We start from the raw sequence: 16,719 nt of genomic DNA on the forward strand, positions 1-16,719 counted from the left end.
ACTCGATACTTACTTATTACTTGCTAACGACTGTGTACACTTGCACAAACCTACGCATTACAAGTTTTTGGCGTTGTTGCCGGGGATTGTTAACTATTGCCATAGTCATTTTTTTGTGAAATTATTTACTTCCAATTTGGTTTATTTCTGACATTACTAACTTATTCTTTTTAATTTTATGATTTTCTTTTCAAGTGTTTATGAGCATAGATCGGATTATTGATTTACTCCCTGTAAACCTTGAAATTGAGTGAATTCAATCAAAGAAGACGTGAACGAATAGCTCAAGGAAAAGTTGAGATGGACCTTGGAAATCACCAAGGTAATAAGCCGAGCATGTACGAAATTCCATCCTCATTGCCGATGATAGGGATTGATGCATCATATAATATGGTGTGCCACTTTTCAATGAGTTAAATCTAGGAATTAGAAGGCTAGATATTGAGGCAACCCAATTTGAATTGAAACCAGTGATGTTTCAAATGCTCCAAACGGTGGGCCAATTCAGTGGTATGCCCACGGAAGATCCACATCTCCACCTTTGACAGTTTATGGAGGTGAGTGATTCATTCAAGATAGCCAGTGACACTGAAGACACATTGAGGTTGAATTTGTTTCTGTACTCATTACGAGATCGAGCACGAGCATGGCTCAATTAATTACTACCAAGTTCGACATCTACATGGATAAAATTAGTAGAGAGATTTTTGGTTAAGTATTTCCCGCCTAGAAAAAAGCTAAGTTGAGGAACGAGATCACAACTTTCCAACAATTGGATGATAAGTCTTTGTATAAGGCTTGTGAGCGATTCAAGGAGTTACTTCATAAGTGTCCTCATCATGGGATTCCTCATTGTATTCAGTTGGAGACATTCTATAACAGTTTCAATGCACATAAAAGATTGATGGTAGATGCTTCTGCGAATGGTGCAATTTTGTCTAAGTCTCATAATAAGGCTTATGAGATTATCGAAAGGATTGTGAGTAATAACTATCAATAGCCAACAAATCGAATAGCTTCAGGAAGGCGTGTAGCCAAAGTTCAAGAAGTTGACACCTTCACTTCATTATCAGCTTAGGTATCGTCTATTTTCTCTATGTTAAAACAGTTTACCACTAATAGTGCTAATCATTTTGCAGCTCAGCCACTAAGTCCATTTGAAATAGTTTCCTGTGTGTACTATGGGGAAGGTCATTCTTTTGAGAATTGTCCATCAAATCTTGAGTCAGTGTACTATGTGGGGAACCAACATCAAAATAGGAGTGGATAAGGACTCCAGTCCAACTTCTACAATTCGTCATGGCGTAATCATTCTAACTTTTCTTGGAGTAAGCAAGGAAATGGACCGAATAACAACTTATTATAGTATAGACCCAATCAATCTCAAGGGTTTAATCAATAAGCTCCAAAACCACATCGAGCTAAGACATCAAATAGTTTGGAGAACTTATTGAAAGCGTACATTGGAAAGAATGACGCTTTGATCCAAAGCCAAGTAGCAACATTGAAAAATTTGGAAAACCAAATGGGTCAGTTAGTTATAGACCTTCATAATAGATCGCAAGGAACCTTGCCAAACAACACTGAGAATCCAAAAATTTGGGTAAAGAACATATCAAGGTAGTGGCATTGCGAAGTGGTAAAATTCTAGAACCCCGATTGATTGATGTCGAAGATAAGCCCGTTGAGAAGAATCAACCAACGGTTGAAATTCCTACACCAAAAGAGTCAGAATCTACAAAAACTGACAAGGTAAATCCTAACTTAGTGGATTTAGAGACTTTAACATCTTCTTTGGATGCAGATTTACCTACTCAGAAGAGTTATCTGATTTAATCAAAAGTTCCATCACCTCCATATCCGCAAAGATTGTAGCAACACAAGTAGAAACATGAGGTGCAATTCAAGAACATTTTGGACATTCTGAAGTAGTAACACATCAATATTTCATTGGTAGAGGCTTTAGAATAAATACCGAATTATGTAAATTTTATGAAGGATATACTATTCAAGAAGAAACGGCTGAGTGAGTATGAGACTGTTGCCTTGACGAAGGAATGCAGTGCCTTCCTACAGAACAAACTGCCATCGAAATTGAAAGACCCAGGAAGCTTTACTATACCCTGTAACATTGGTGAATCCTACTGTGGTAAAGCGTTGTGTGACTTAGGAGCGAGTATCAACTTGATGCCTGAGTCTATTTTCAAGTTGCTAGGGATAGGTGAAGTAAGACATACAACTGTGATGCTTCAGCTAGCGGATCGATCTTTAGCATATCTCAAAGGAAAGATCGAGGATGTTTTGGTAAGAGTCGATAATTTATTTTTCCTGCTGATTTCATTGTCTTAGATTTTAAAGAAGATAAAGAAGTGCTGATCATCCTTGGAAGACCTTTCTTAGCCACGGGAAGAATGTTAGTTGATGTGCAAAAAGGTGAACTCACCATGCGAGTTCAAGAAGACCAGGTAACCTTTAACATTTTTAAAATGATAAAATTTCCTGATCCGGTAGAAGAGTGTTCAGTTATGGAAGAGATAGAAATCTTGGTTTCTATAGAAAGCAATTTTAAAGAAGATCCATTGGAGAAAGCATTGAATCTTGACCCTTTGGAGGAAGAAGAAGGTGAAGAAAACATGGCTTTGATGGAAGCCAATCTGAGAAATTTTAATCAATCCACACAGTTTGAACTATTGCAGTTAGAAGTCAGAGAATTTGTGAAACCCAAGTTGTCAATTGAAAAACCATATAAACTCAAACTAAAGGTACTTCATTCCTATTTGAAATACGTTTATTTAGGTGACTGTCCCACTTTGCCTGTGATTATTTTAGCAGGATCGACGAAAGATCAAAAGGATCAACTAATTGCTATTCTAAAGAAATTTAAGAAAGCAATTGGTTGGACCATAGCTAATATTCGAGGTATAAGTCCTCTTTTTTGCATGCATAAAATTATTTTAGAAGAAGGTGAAAGAGCTCAAATTAATGGATAAAGGAGGCTCAATCCTATTATGAAAGAAGTTGTGAGAAAGGAAGTGATCAAATGGTTAGATGCAAGAATCATCTATCCTATTTCAGATAGTTTGTGGGTAAGTCCGGTGCAGTGTGTGCCGAAGAACGGTGGAATCACGATTTTTGAAAATGAGCGTAATGAGTTGATTCCAATGAGAAATGTTACTGGTTGGAGAATTTGTATTGATTACAGAAAGTTGAATAAAGCCACTCAAAGGACCATTTTCTGTTACCTTTTATGGATCAGATGTTAGGTCGACTGGCAATTAATGAATTCTATTGTTTTTTAGATGGCTATTCGGGATATAACCAAATAGTTGTAGCTTCGGAGGACCAACATAAAATAACCTTTACTTGTCCATATGGTACATTTACTTTTAGGCAAATGCCTTTTGGTTTATGTAGTGCACTTGCAACATTTCAACGATGCATGATGGCAATAATCACTAATATGGTTGAAAATTTTGTTGAGGTTTTCATTGATGATTTTTCTATTTTTGGTAACACTTATGATATTTGTTTGAGTAGTTTGGCTAAGGAACTGAATAGATGCGAAGAGACGAATCTTGTCTTTAACTGGAAAAAATGTCATTTTATGGTTAAAGAAGGGATTGTCTTAGGGCATAAAATCTCAAAGAGAGGGTTTGAAGTCAATAAAGCAAAGGTGGACATCATTGAAAGATTACCGGCCCCAATTAATGTGAATGGAGTCAGAAGTTTCTTGGGCCATGCCAGTTTTTACCGAAGGTTTATCAAAGATTTCTTGAAAATTTCTATACCATTGTGTTTGTTGTTAGAGAAAGATGCAGAGTTTGATTTTAGCAAAGCATGTTTGGAAGCTTTTGAAGATCTGGAAAAAGGTTAATCTCAGCCCCAATAATTGTTACACCTGATTGGAGCTCACCTTTTGAGTTAATGTGCGATGCAAGTGATTATGTTGTTGGAGCTGTAATGGGTCAAAGAAGAAACAAAGTGTTTCACCCTATTTACAATGCAAGTAGAACCTTGACGGGAGCCCAACTTAATTATACGGTAACTGAAAAGGAACTCTTTGCCATAGTTTTTGCTTTTGACAAATTCCGCTCATATCTTATAAGTACCAAAGTTACAGTATTTACTGACCATGCGACCATTAAATACTTGCTTACGAAGAAAGATGTGAAATCGAGGCTAATTCGTTGGATATTGTTGCTCCAAGAATTTGAACTTGTGATCTAAGACAGAAAAGGTGTCAAAAATCAAATAGCTGATCATCTGTCGAGGATGGAGCAAGATGAGGTAACTCAATCATGTGTGCCTATCAACGAGAATTTCCCAGATGAACACTTATTTGAGGTAAGTCGAATTCATGAAACACCTTACTTTGCTGATTTTGCCAATTATCTTGCATGTGGAATAATTCCTTGAGAAATGACATACCAACAAAGGAAAAAATTCCTTCATGATAGTCGGTATTATTTTTGGGAGGATCCGTTTTTGTTTAAATAGTGTGTAGATAATATAATCTGGAAGTGTGTAGCTGAAAGTGAGATTGCTGAGATATTGTATCATTGCCTTTCATCTCTAAGCGGGGGACACTTTGGTGGTTCAGGTACTGCAGCTAAGATTTTGCAAGCAGGTTTTTTGTGGTCTACTGAAAACTGTAATTTATACATATTTTTACCCCATGCTTAACACAATTTATGGATGATTTTTCCTTAAATTTGGTGAATTCGATGCTCCTAATGCCTTAATTTCATGTTTGATACTTAGGCGAGCATAGGAGAGCGAAAGGAACGAGAAACGGGCCAAAAATAGATAAAATGGGCCAACGTACGAAATCAACACGGCCTGGACCTCCTCACACAGGTAGACCGCACGGTAGTGTCAATTTGGAAGAATCGAAGCACGACTCATATGGGTGGACCACACGCCCGTGCCTATTTAACAGCCTTGATCATGGTCTGAAGCAATCGCACACGGACGTGTCACACGAGCATGTCCCTGCCAAGCCCAAGTTTAGTCCAATCAAAAAAGGCCAATTTTGAGGGTTCTTAGGCATTCCAAAGCCTATAAATACACCCTAGAGGAGGAGGAAAAAAGACACATAGAGAAGAAGGCAGGGAACTGCTCAAGGAAAGCCGATTGATCCATCTCAGAAGCTGATTCATCATCAAGATTGAAGATCTCCCCTCCATTTCCCTTCAGGAGTTTTAGGTTTTTCTTTATGTTTTGTATTCATTATTCTTCTGAGATGTTTTCCTTTTTAGTTATGAACTAAATCCCTTAAATACCTAAGGGGAATGAAACCTAAGACGAATCTTGTTATTATTTTCTGAATTGTATGATAAATATTTGACTTGCTCTTAATTATGTGTTCTTAATTCTTGTTTTGATATTCCAGGATATTGATTCAAGATAAGCTCTTATTCAGAGGAGGAATAGACCCTGTCTAAGAGTACAATTGTCATAATTAAGCGGAGTTGGTTGCGCGCCTTAAGATAGGGTGACAAGATTTTGCCAGATTAGGGTGAAACCTAATAAGGGGATCCATAGATCGAGTTAATGCAACCCTAGAGAGTTAATTAGAAAGAGATTTCAGTTATTCAACTTAAGGTTAGACATTGTTAGTCTCGAGAGGGATAATAATATAACTTAGAGATTTCTATGGATCAAGTGAAATGAATAAATCGTCCGATTCAGAGTCAAATAACAAGTGAAGTCTAGGTGGATTTTTCCTTAGGTATTGTCTTAATTCAATCGTTTTTCCAAAAGTAATTCCCCAATTCTATTTTTTTTGTGATTTCTTAGTTTAGCTAATTAGTTAGTTAAAACACCATTATTCTTAGGCTAGATAATAAAAAGACAGTCATTACTAGTACTTTTAGTTCCTTTGGGTTTGACAATCCGGTATTGCTAAAACTATACTATTGTTCGATCGGTACACTTGCCTTCATCGTGATAATAGTTAGTTTCAAGAACGATTCATTATAAATGTATAAAACTTATCACACACAAAATCACGATCAAGTTTTTGGCGCCGTTGCCGGGGAAGTAAGATATTAGGAACACTCAATTTTTATTACTTTAGCCATTTACTTTTACTGCAATTTAAATTTATTTCTAATTTTTATTACTAATTCTTCTTTTCCCTTTTTTATGGTAGGTTCTTATAATTTATGACTAGAAGAAACCCGTCAGGACCATTGCTTTTTGATAGTGAGATTGATCGCACAGTTCACAGAAACCAAAGAGAAATAAGGCGAAGTTTAAGATACACAGAGAACGAGCAAGAGGACGATATTCAAACCCTAACCGAGGAGATGGCTGAAAACCAAGAAAATTCACTACCTCCTGCAATTGCTGTTAATCAAAATCCTGCTCCGCGCACTATGTATGATTATGCTAAACCTAATTTAACAGGAACTGAGTCAAGTATAGTTGGACCTGCTATTGCTGCAAATAATTTTGAAGTAAAACCTAACACAATTCAAATGATACAACAGTTTGTTCAGTTTGATGGTTTGCAGGACGAGGATCCCAATGCTCACTTGGCAAATTTCCTAGAATTTTGCGAGATCTTCAAAATTAATGGCGTTTATAATGATGTCATCCGTATTCGGTTGTTTCCCTTTTCATTAAGAAACAAAGCTAAACAGTGGTTGAACTCGTTACCACGAGGGTCAATCACTACTTGGGAACAAATGACTGAAAAATTTTTATTAAAATATTTTCCATCGGCTAAAACAACCAAATTACGTAATGATATCTCTTCTTTTGTGCAGATGGATTTAAAAACACTCTACGATGCATGGGAGAGATATAAGGACCTTTTATGAAGATGCCCTCACCATGGGTTACCACTCTGGCTACAGGTTCAAACGTTCCATAATGGCCTAAATCCTTCGACTCGACAGATGATTGATGCAGCCACTGGAGGAACTATCAATAATAAAATACCTGAGGTAGCTTACAAATTTATTGAGGAGATGTCACTGAATAACTATCAGTGGCAAGTTATGAGAACAAAGCCGACGAAAGCAGCTGGTGTTTTCAACCTCGACGCGGTTACTATGCTATCTAACCAAGTAGAACTTTTAAATAAAAAGATTGACAGTTTGTGTGGTTCCACTTAGGTACATCCAGTGATGAGGTGCGATTTGAATGGAGGAGGAGCGTGCACAGAATATCAACCCTTCAACCCTAGCATCGAGGAGGAACAAGTCCAACATATGGGTAACAATAACTCTAGATCCCAAAATAACCCATATAGTAACACTTATAATGCAGGTTGGAGGAACCATCCCAATTTCTCATGGGGCGGTCAAGGAAATCAGAGGCCACAACATCCTTCGGGTTTTCAACAACCACCTTACTAATAAGAAAAGAAGCCGAACCTTAAGGAGATGCTAACCAAATTCATCTCGGTGTCAGAAACCCATTTTCAAAATATCGAGACAGTACTTAAGAATCAACAAGCTTCGATCCAAAGGCTCGAAACTCAGATTGGACAGCTTGCCAAGTTGATTTCTAAATGACTGCAAGGTAGCTTGCCAAGCAACATAGAATCTAACCCAAGGGAGCAACTCAACGCGATTACTAGTCAAGATAAGGAAGGGTTAGTCACACTTGAACCAGAACCAAGGCAAGAAATTGAGATAAGCAAAGGCAAAGGTGAGGTAGACCATAATGAGCAAAAATCGATAAGTACAGAATACAAACCTCGTGTGCCATACCCTAATGCGACAAGGAAAGACCGTTCAGATGAGGAATTTGGTAAATTGCTTAAACTCTTAAAAAAATTACATATTAACTTATCAGTTATTGAAGCTCTACCGCAGATGCCAAACGCAATGAAATTTTTAAAGGAGCTTTTAGCAAATAAGCGAAAGTTGGACGAGGCGTCGTATGTGGAGCTAAACGCAGTTTGCTCAGCTATTCTGCAGAATAAGCTACCCAACAAATTAAAAGATCTAGGGACTTTTACAATTCCTTGCTTAATTGGTAGTTTAGATGTTAATAATGCATTAGCTGATTTAGGGGCTAGTATTAACATCATGCCCTACAAAATGTTCAAACAATTAGGTCTTGGGAAACCTGAACAGACTAGGATGAGCATTCAATTAGCAAATAAAACTATAAGATTTCCTAGGGGTATTATTAAAGATGTGCTAGTTAAAATCGATGTTTATATTTCCCGTTGACTTCATTGTTCTAGACATAGAGGAGGATAGTAACACTCTTTTGATTTTAGGAAGGCCCTTTTTAGCAACTGCTAAAACAATTATTAATGTTGGCACAGGTGAGCTCACACTTCGTGTGGGAGACGAAACAATCACCCTTCAAGCTCGCAATTCTGGCAACACGTCGAAAATTGAAGGTGATCGTCTAAACCACTCTACTAAAACTAACAATATGGTGCAACCTACTTTGCAAGAAATGAGTTTGAAGGAACTACATGAGCCACTTTCAAGCAATAGTAGAGGACCTATTCATGAAGAACGAAGGCTACAAATCGAGGAGTTAGATGAATGGCGGGCACATAAACTGAGAACACATGATAAACCAAAACTACACCAGGATGAGCTCACTACCTTTCCAAATCAACTTAAGGTTGGAGATAAAGTTTTATTAGATACCGCAAATCCTCACATTCTCACTACCAAACCGAATGAAGAAACCCCTTTTACGGTACTTAGCATTTTCACATTTGGTACAGTCGAGGTAAATCATCCTAAGTTCGGCACTTTTAAGGTAAACAATACCCGCCTAAAACCTTATTTTGATGAGATTCACAGCAAGAATGAGGAGTATAAACTCGTTGAACCACCATGACCATTCAATGGAGAGGTAAGTCGAGCTTAGACTATAAATAAACGTCTCTCGGGAGGCAACCCGAGCACTAACTGTATTAACTTCTTTAGTGTTTAACACCTAAGTCACTAACAAAGCTTTTGAATACAGGTTTACCACATAGTCACGGCCAAGCACACGGGCGTGCTTAGGACCGTGCGGAAACAAGGTAAATATTTTTCTAAGCACGGGCTATGATAAATCACCACGGTCGTGCAACATGGCCGTGGGCGAACCTGCCAAAACAACATGGGTGTTCACCACGCCTTTGCCTTGAAACCATGGCGTAACCTGTCAAATTAACACGGGCGTGCGACACACTCGTACCCAGCAACAGTGGTCGAACCTATTAGATTAGCACGGGCGTGGGACTACATACACCAGTGTGGGAGAAGCGAACAAAGACAGACACGGCCGTGTCACACGGCCGTGTGCACCCACACGCCCAAGGAACACGAATGTGGACCAATTGTCAAACATGCCCTAATTTAAAATTCGCGAATCACATGGGAAAAAATTTGGGAACACGGGCGTTTACCCTGGCCGTGTGTCCCAAAATCTATAAATACCCTGCACTATTCGTTGTCTTCTTCACTAAAAATCCCTAACCCTAGCCGCTGCAAGTCCACACGGCCTCTTTACCATGCCCATGCGCTACTTCCCACTCCATTTTTGACACCCAATCTCTGTCCCTTAGCGTTTGTTTACTCTTTTCACTTCTATTTTACTTATTTCTAATGCTTATTATCAAAATAATCTTCATTTTTCTCATAATATTTTCATTTTGTGCATTATTCTATCATTTAATTTGCATTCTTAGGTTATTTCTCATAACATTTCATGTTGAATCGAGTTGTTAGGAAAGCCTCATTCTATTGTCATACCCATGCCATTACTATACTCATTCTCATGCTATTACCATGCTAATGTCACGAAATTATGCTATGAAATTGATTATTCTGGTTGAGTTTGGTTAGTATTAGTAGTTTTGGCTGAAATTGTTAGTTCAAATTCATGGCTTTTTCCTTTTCAAATTCGTTTACCTATTATTATTCTTTTTTATATTGCAGGTATACAATGTTGTCTTCACGTGGTAAAAAGGCCATCGTCCCTACTTCAAAGAAAAGGAAGGGAGCATCATTATCCTCGGGTCCTACTGCAAAAATTCGTTACCCTTTCCTGCAGTTCCCCATTGGGCCCGAAGAAGAACTTTTCCAAATACTCCGGGCCCGACCTTTAATTGCTGGCCGCTGCATCGACTGGGTTGCAGTAGAACAAGTTCAGTTGGCTGATGTGATTTGGGCTCTCCTAACCACCGACCCTTGGGAGCTTTTCTTTGGGATCATAGAGCTGACATATCTCGAGCTCACAATGGAACTATGCTCAATGTTTCATATTCAGACCATAATGACAAACTACGATGATCCAGGCACAGTCCAATTTCACCTAGGCAGATTAGTCCACCAACTAAGCGTCCTAAACTTCGGTACTGCACTGGGCTTATATACGAAGGAGTTTAAGGAGGAGAATGACTTACATGCTCTCAACTGCCACATCCATCGTTCTCCTTCACTGTTCTGGGACGCCCTCGGCCCCGGCGCTGCCTCCTACAATCCTAGCTACTCCAAGGCATCGGCTCTCCCTCCCTCTCTAAGGCACTTACACGCCATTTTGGCTCACACGTTAACTAGAAGGAGAGAGAGCATGGCGTCGTCAACACTCACGACGCCTACTTTCTATGGTGTATGTCACACGGGCACGTCATAGACCTTGCTTATTTCATTGCCCTCGCCATTCAGCATCAGACGGAGCGGCATAGGAAGGGGGCCATCTCCGTTGGCCCTTGTGTAACACTGTTGGCTCGGTACTTCAGGCTCCTCAACACAGTGGCCCAATCATCCTCCTACACCCTCATGGGCCCGGTGTCCCCATAGGGCATCTCGAGCATGCTAAGTATGAGGATGATCAAGAATCACCGAGGAACCTACCCTCCTCAATATTGTCTCGCTCAATCTACTGAGGAGGAGGCCCCCGAGGACATTACTGATGATGTCCCTCCAAATCACGAGGACCTACTGTCTCAGCCACCACCATCCTCTCGTCTAGTTCATGCGGCGGCTTCATACGCTGACATCTCTGAGCGCCTAACTCGATTCAAGCAGCAATGTTTTTAGCGCTTCGATCACATTGATGTTACACTACACTAGGTTTGTCAGCACTTCCACATCTCAACGCCACCCCCACCTCGCGAACCATCTAGCGATGAAGATGTTTAAAAACTTTTGTTTATTATTTTATGTTTTTACTTTTATTCTACTTTAGGTCTACTTTTTATTTTTCTTTAAGCTTATTTTTATTAGGTTTTATAATTTTTATTTAACAATTTTGAATTTCGACTATTTGCTACCGAGTAATCATTCTTCCTTATATATTTCCTAAAAGAGTTCCTGATTCTATCACAGTTATAAAGAGCTCCAAAGCTCACTATTACTCAGAGACTCGAAACTCCACTGGGAAAGGTTCTCCATGGTTGCCATGTCCTGCTCGACCACGACCATAACCAACTTCAGATATAATATTCTCTCGGTGTAGGACTTATGGACTAATGAACCTCTACCACCGCCGGAGTATCCTCCTCCACCCTCACGCCGATTATTCTCCAAAACTCCAGTTCAAGGAAATTCATTCATCACTCAAGAAGTTTCATTTCTCTCCCTATCTTATTTTTATATTCTTTTCTATATATCTATCTTTATACATTGAGGGCAATGTACATCTTAAGTGTGGGGGGTATTCATTTTTATATTAGAAAAATCCCTGAATGATTGACTTGTTCTCTTGAAAAGCTCTCATATCATGTTTAGGATAAATTTTGATTGATTTATAATTTTTATTGATATATCTTAAATTAAAACATAGGCATTCATGCACTTATTTAAACTTTAAAGATACTAGTAAATTAAGCATGATAAGTTGATTTTTAAGAATTCAAAATTTTAGGTTGTTTCCCCAAGTCTAGGATTATCTTGAATTGGAATTCACAAGTTTAAACATCAAAAAACCATAATTTTTGTGAGATCTTGAGCCTTCAAGAGCATCTATTAATTCTTTTATGCTCACTTTCATTATGAGTGCGTCATTATTGAACTGTTATTCTAGAACTTGCTTGATTATGCATGTCAAGACCACACTATTCGATTTGATATGTCAAAATGAGAAAGTCACTTAAGATTAACCCACTCATGCCATGAAAAGCCTACCTCCACGATTAACCCTTAGTAAACCCCATTGAGCTAACAAGCCATTTCTTGTATTACCCTTAATATTAACCCTTAACCCATTATTGCTGAAATCCCCTCAATTATTTTGATCCCTATTTTTGTTGAGATTTGAGTTGAATAAATTGCTTAGTTATGTCTTGTTCTTAATAGTTAGTCTATGTCATTTGACTTGTTCTTAAATAAAAAAGTGTATACACATTAGTAGTATTCTTTTATTTTTGAGCTTAAGTATTTAAATTTCATATTCTGAGAAGAAGCTCTATTGTACGCAAATGATGATTAAATCTTTTTCTAGTTAAGTGATTTTTCAATTCAATCTCGATTCTAACCGTTTATTTCAGCTTGTGACCACACCCCCTAACCAAAGCCACGTTACAACCCTCTAAAGGCCTTTTGATTGATGTATCATCTCAATTTATAGTGGTGGAGATTTGATTTTCATGCAAGCCTATGGTAATAACTTTTCATATTGACTGATGAGTGCTACTTTCATTGTCCTTAAACACTTTGAGTGATTTGAGTGAATCTTTAGTGAGGATGTTAAACTCCGTGAGATTTCGAATCGAGGTAACCACTTAGATAAGGGGAGATGCCTAAGTTTTGCATGATTAAATACTCAACTTGGAATGTTTGAAGCTCTAATGTTCTTTCAGTTGAATTCTCAATGTACGACTACTCATGAATTAGTTTGAGATATTTTCGATAGAGATTATAAGTTGAGAAGAATTTATTTTTAATTATGAGTTGAGAATTTTACTTGAGGACAAGCAAATCTTTAAGTGTGGGGGTATTTGATAAACTGTAATTTATACATATTTTTACCCCATGTTAACACATTTTATGGATGATTTTTCCTTAAAATTGGTGAATTCGATGCTCCTAATGCCTTAATTTCATGTTTGATACTTAAAGCGAGCATAGGAGAGCGAAAGGAATGAGAAACGAGCCAAAAACAGAGAAATGGGCCAACGTACAAAATCAACACGGCCTAGACCTCCTCACACGAGCAGACCACACAACCGTGTCAATTTGGCAGAATCGAAGCACGACTCACATGGGTGGACCCCATGCCTGTGACAGCCCTAAAGTGACCCTAGTCGGGAAGTGGTTTCGGGGCCACAAAACCGAGTCATAAAAATAATTAGCTGTCATATTTGATGCTTATTATATGTATATATGCATGTGTGAAAATTTCATGTTTGAATTTTGTCAATTGTAAGTGAATTTTATCAAATAGGACTTATGTGAGAAAATTTAGAAATGTGCTAGGCAAATGTGAAATGGCCTATTAATGCATGTTGTGAAAATGATGGGTTTGCATGTCAATTTACCCAAATTTAAGCTTAGTGGCCGGCCATGCTATGAGTGGAAACATGTCACAAACATGTTATGTTAGTGATGTATGTTAGGAAAAATAAAATAAGGAGTATGGGCAATAAAGAAATGGAAAAAAAAGAAAGAATGTGTGTGATTGTCTCCCCCCCTATTGCCGTGAGTGGAAGAAAAGAAAACAAAAAAAAAGTGTTCATCCTTTGGTTCATCCTTGGCCGAAAATTCTAAGGAAGAAGGAAGGAGTTCTTGCTTCATGTTTGGTTAGGAAGAGGATTAGGAGGAGGTTCGGCCATACTTGTATCTAGATTACGGTATGTTGATGTTGTGCCATGAGATTCATGCATGTTTTTAGTTGCTAGCTTGAGTTCTAATTAGCCATGGTTCAAATCCTTGCTATGTCATGGGGATGATATTCGGCCAAGGTGGATTTTGTGTTAATGTCATTGCATGCTAAATGTGAAGCTTGTTAATGGTACATGTGATGGTGGATTGATTAACTCTTGGATTTTCTTTTTAGCATTTTTGAGTGAGACATTAAGTTCTTTGTTTAACCATGATCAAAATTGAAATGGTAAGGTGTTGTGATGTATTCGGCCATGGTATATCCATAAGTATGATTTATTCTTATTGCATGCTAGGTAAGATTTGTGTTTTGGATTTATGTTTATGTTTGGTTATAATCAACCTTGTGATTCGGCTCTTACACATATATATATATGTTTGCACATGATGTATTGGCATGACATATATAATATCTCAAGGTATATATTTTCATATGATGGTGTTTCGGTTATGGAGTAAATGATGGATGCGTATTGAGTTATAATATGTAATGCATTAGTTAGTAAAATGTATGCCATTTGTGTGTGGTATTAAGTAAATAATTGGCCTCAACATAAACATGCATATTCGGCCACATGAATGAGTACATAGGTTGATGTGTTTGTTCGGCCATAGGTAAGCATATTGAAGGATTTATCTTGACTTAGAAAATTCGGCTAAGGAGAATACTAACTAATGTGTTGAGTTTGATTCATGATTCCGTACATATGTGACTTTGATGTCTAATGAATTATATATGGGCTAAGTACCTTGAGTTCCTCTTTTCGATGCTCAAATGATTAAATCAATTTATTTGTTAAATTAAGCTCAAGAGCAAAGGGGAACTAAATCCGATAAAGGGAAGGAAAAAGTGGTCGAATAGCCATCGAAATCGTTCGACAACATCCGAGGTAAGTTTTCGAGTAATGGAACTTAGATTATGATTTGATTAGATCATATTTTAAGCGAATCAAAATCATGCTCTTTGTATGTGGCTATTGAGCCGAAATTGCAAGTGTGATAAGTGTCTTGTGTTTGAGCTTTGGTAATGAAAATGAAATACGGATGTGTCATGATTTATTGATAAATGTGCATGGTTATTCGAATGATGTCCGGGCTAAGTCCCGAAGGCTTTGTGCTAAGTGACTATATCCGGACTAAGATCCGAAGGCATTTGTGCGAGTTACTAATTCCAGGCTAAGCCCGAAGGCATTGGTGCGAGTTACTAAATCTGGGTTAAGTCCCGAAGGCATTTGTGCGAGTTACTGTAACCGGGCTATGTCCCGAAGGCATTTGAACGAGTTGCTATATCCGGTTAAATTTCGAAGGTACGTGATTCGGGAATGAGCGATCTTGCTGTAAAAATTTCAGTTAATACGCTTGTAAAATCCCAACAATGAGGTATGTTTCGTGTGTGCATTGGGATAGTTGATTCCCTTCGAATAATATTCGCTCAGTAAATTTATGAGTTTCCGGCCTTGGCTAAGTTGATCTTTTGTGTGTGAATATAAGGGTTGGTAATGTGAAGTAATTATGATATTGAGAATTTGTGCATATGAAATTATCCGTTTAGTTATATGAATGCTATATTTCAGTTGTGCTTAAATTCTTTGCTCAAACTTACTAAGCACTAAATGCTTACTCCGTTTCTTTGATTCTCTGTTTTATAGATTTTGGTTCGTCAGCTATCGGACTCGGGAATTTTGAAGTCGAAGTCGCCCACACTATCAAAGCCCCTTTTGGTACACTTTTGGTTGAACTTTGAAATGGCATGTATAGGACTACCCTTTTTGTTGTGGGTCATGGACCCTTTAGATTTGTATAATTTTGGATAGCCATGCGAAAATGGCTTATATATGTTTGAGCATAATGTTATAATCATTTGGTATGGATACGGTTATTGAGAGGTGTGGATATGCTTAACAAGGATTGGCCATGGGAATGGTTAATCACTATCATAATTTGTGCTATTTATGCTAAAAGGGCTAGTTGAATCATGGAAACTATGAAATAGGTAAAGTCTACCTTAAAGGCAGATGCTGACAGCAGCAGTGATGTAGATTTGAAAAATATCTAAAAATAGTAGGAATGAAATTAAATAGTGAATAAATTATGTAAACGAACCTTGATGAGTCTATTTTCATAGGAAAGTAATGAAACGATCATATGAACAGTATGTTAAGAGATATTCAGGTTCTCGTGAGACAGGGCCAGAACGGTTTCTGGATTCCCTGTTCCGACTTTGGAAATTCATTATAAATTAACCAGAGATAATTAGAAGTCATACCATATATGAATAGATTCCTTTTTGAGTCTAGTTTCTATAGAAACAAACGGTACCAGTATTGAAGCCCTGTACAGGGAGATATTCAAGTCGTAATGCGCAAAGGTCAGTGTAGTCGATCCATGTAACATGGGAGATTTTGACTAATAAACTGTACTTATTGGCCCGACCAAAAATTCTAGAAAAAATTCGTAGATGCATATATGAGTCTAGTTTCAGGGAAAAATCACGAAACTGATTTTTGAGGTGTGAAACTCAAGATATGATTTTTAAGGCGACAGTGACGCAGTTAGCCAGCTTGCCTGGAAATTTTAAAATGAATTGTGCAAAGAAGTGATTTAAGTCTGCAAACCCCTCGTGTCCGACTCCGGCGACGGACTCGGGTACGGGGCGTTACAATTTTATTGGTATCAGAGCTACGGTTTAGTCGATTCTAGGACTACTGTAATGCGTTGGGTCTAGCTATACATGCCATTTTATGTGATTATTTGATAGTGTGGTGATTTTTGACATTTGCAAATGTGTTTATTTATAGTAATGGATCCCGATCCCGACCGAGCGGTAGCTGATGATCTTGAGAGTGTAGCGCCTGTTCCCGCACAAGGGACAGCTCCAGCGGACTCTCATCCTATTGCTAGTAATCCGAATGATGAGGCTAGA

The 16,719-nt window shown here is 38.0% G+C and overlaps 2 non-coding genes across 2 annotated transcripts; both read right to left on the bottom strand.

Moving 5' to 3' along the window:
- Positions 1–739: 739 nt before the first annotated feature.
- LOC121210447 (small nucleolar RNA R71) lies at positions 740–846 on the bottom strand. Its single transcript, XR_005905564.1, has one exon. It is a non-coding gene; the product is annotated as a small nucleolar RNA R71 (small nucleolar RNA).
- A 5,894-nt stretch (positions 847–6,740) lies between these two features.
- LOC121210684 (small nucleolar RNA R71) lies at positions 6,741–6,847 on the bottom strand. The gene has a single exon (XR_005905798.1). It is a non-coding gene; the product is annotated as a small nucleolar RNA R71 (small nucleolar RNA).
- Between the last annotated feature and the right edge of the window lie 9,872 nt (positions 6,848–16,719).

Source organism: Gossypium hirsutum, chromosome A11 (genome assembly GCF_007990345.1).
Source record: "Gossypium hirsutum isolate 1008001.06 chromosome A11, Gossypium_hirsutum_v2.1, whole genome shotgun sequence".
Lineage (NCBI taxonomy): Eukaryota > Viridiplantae > Streptophyta > Magnoliopsida > Malvales > Malvaceae > Gossypium > Gossypium hirsutum.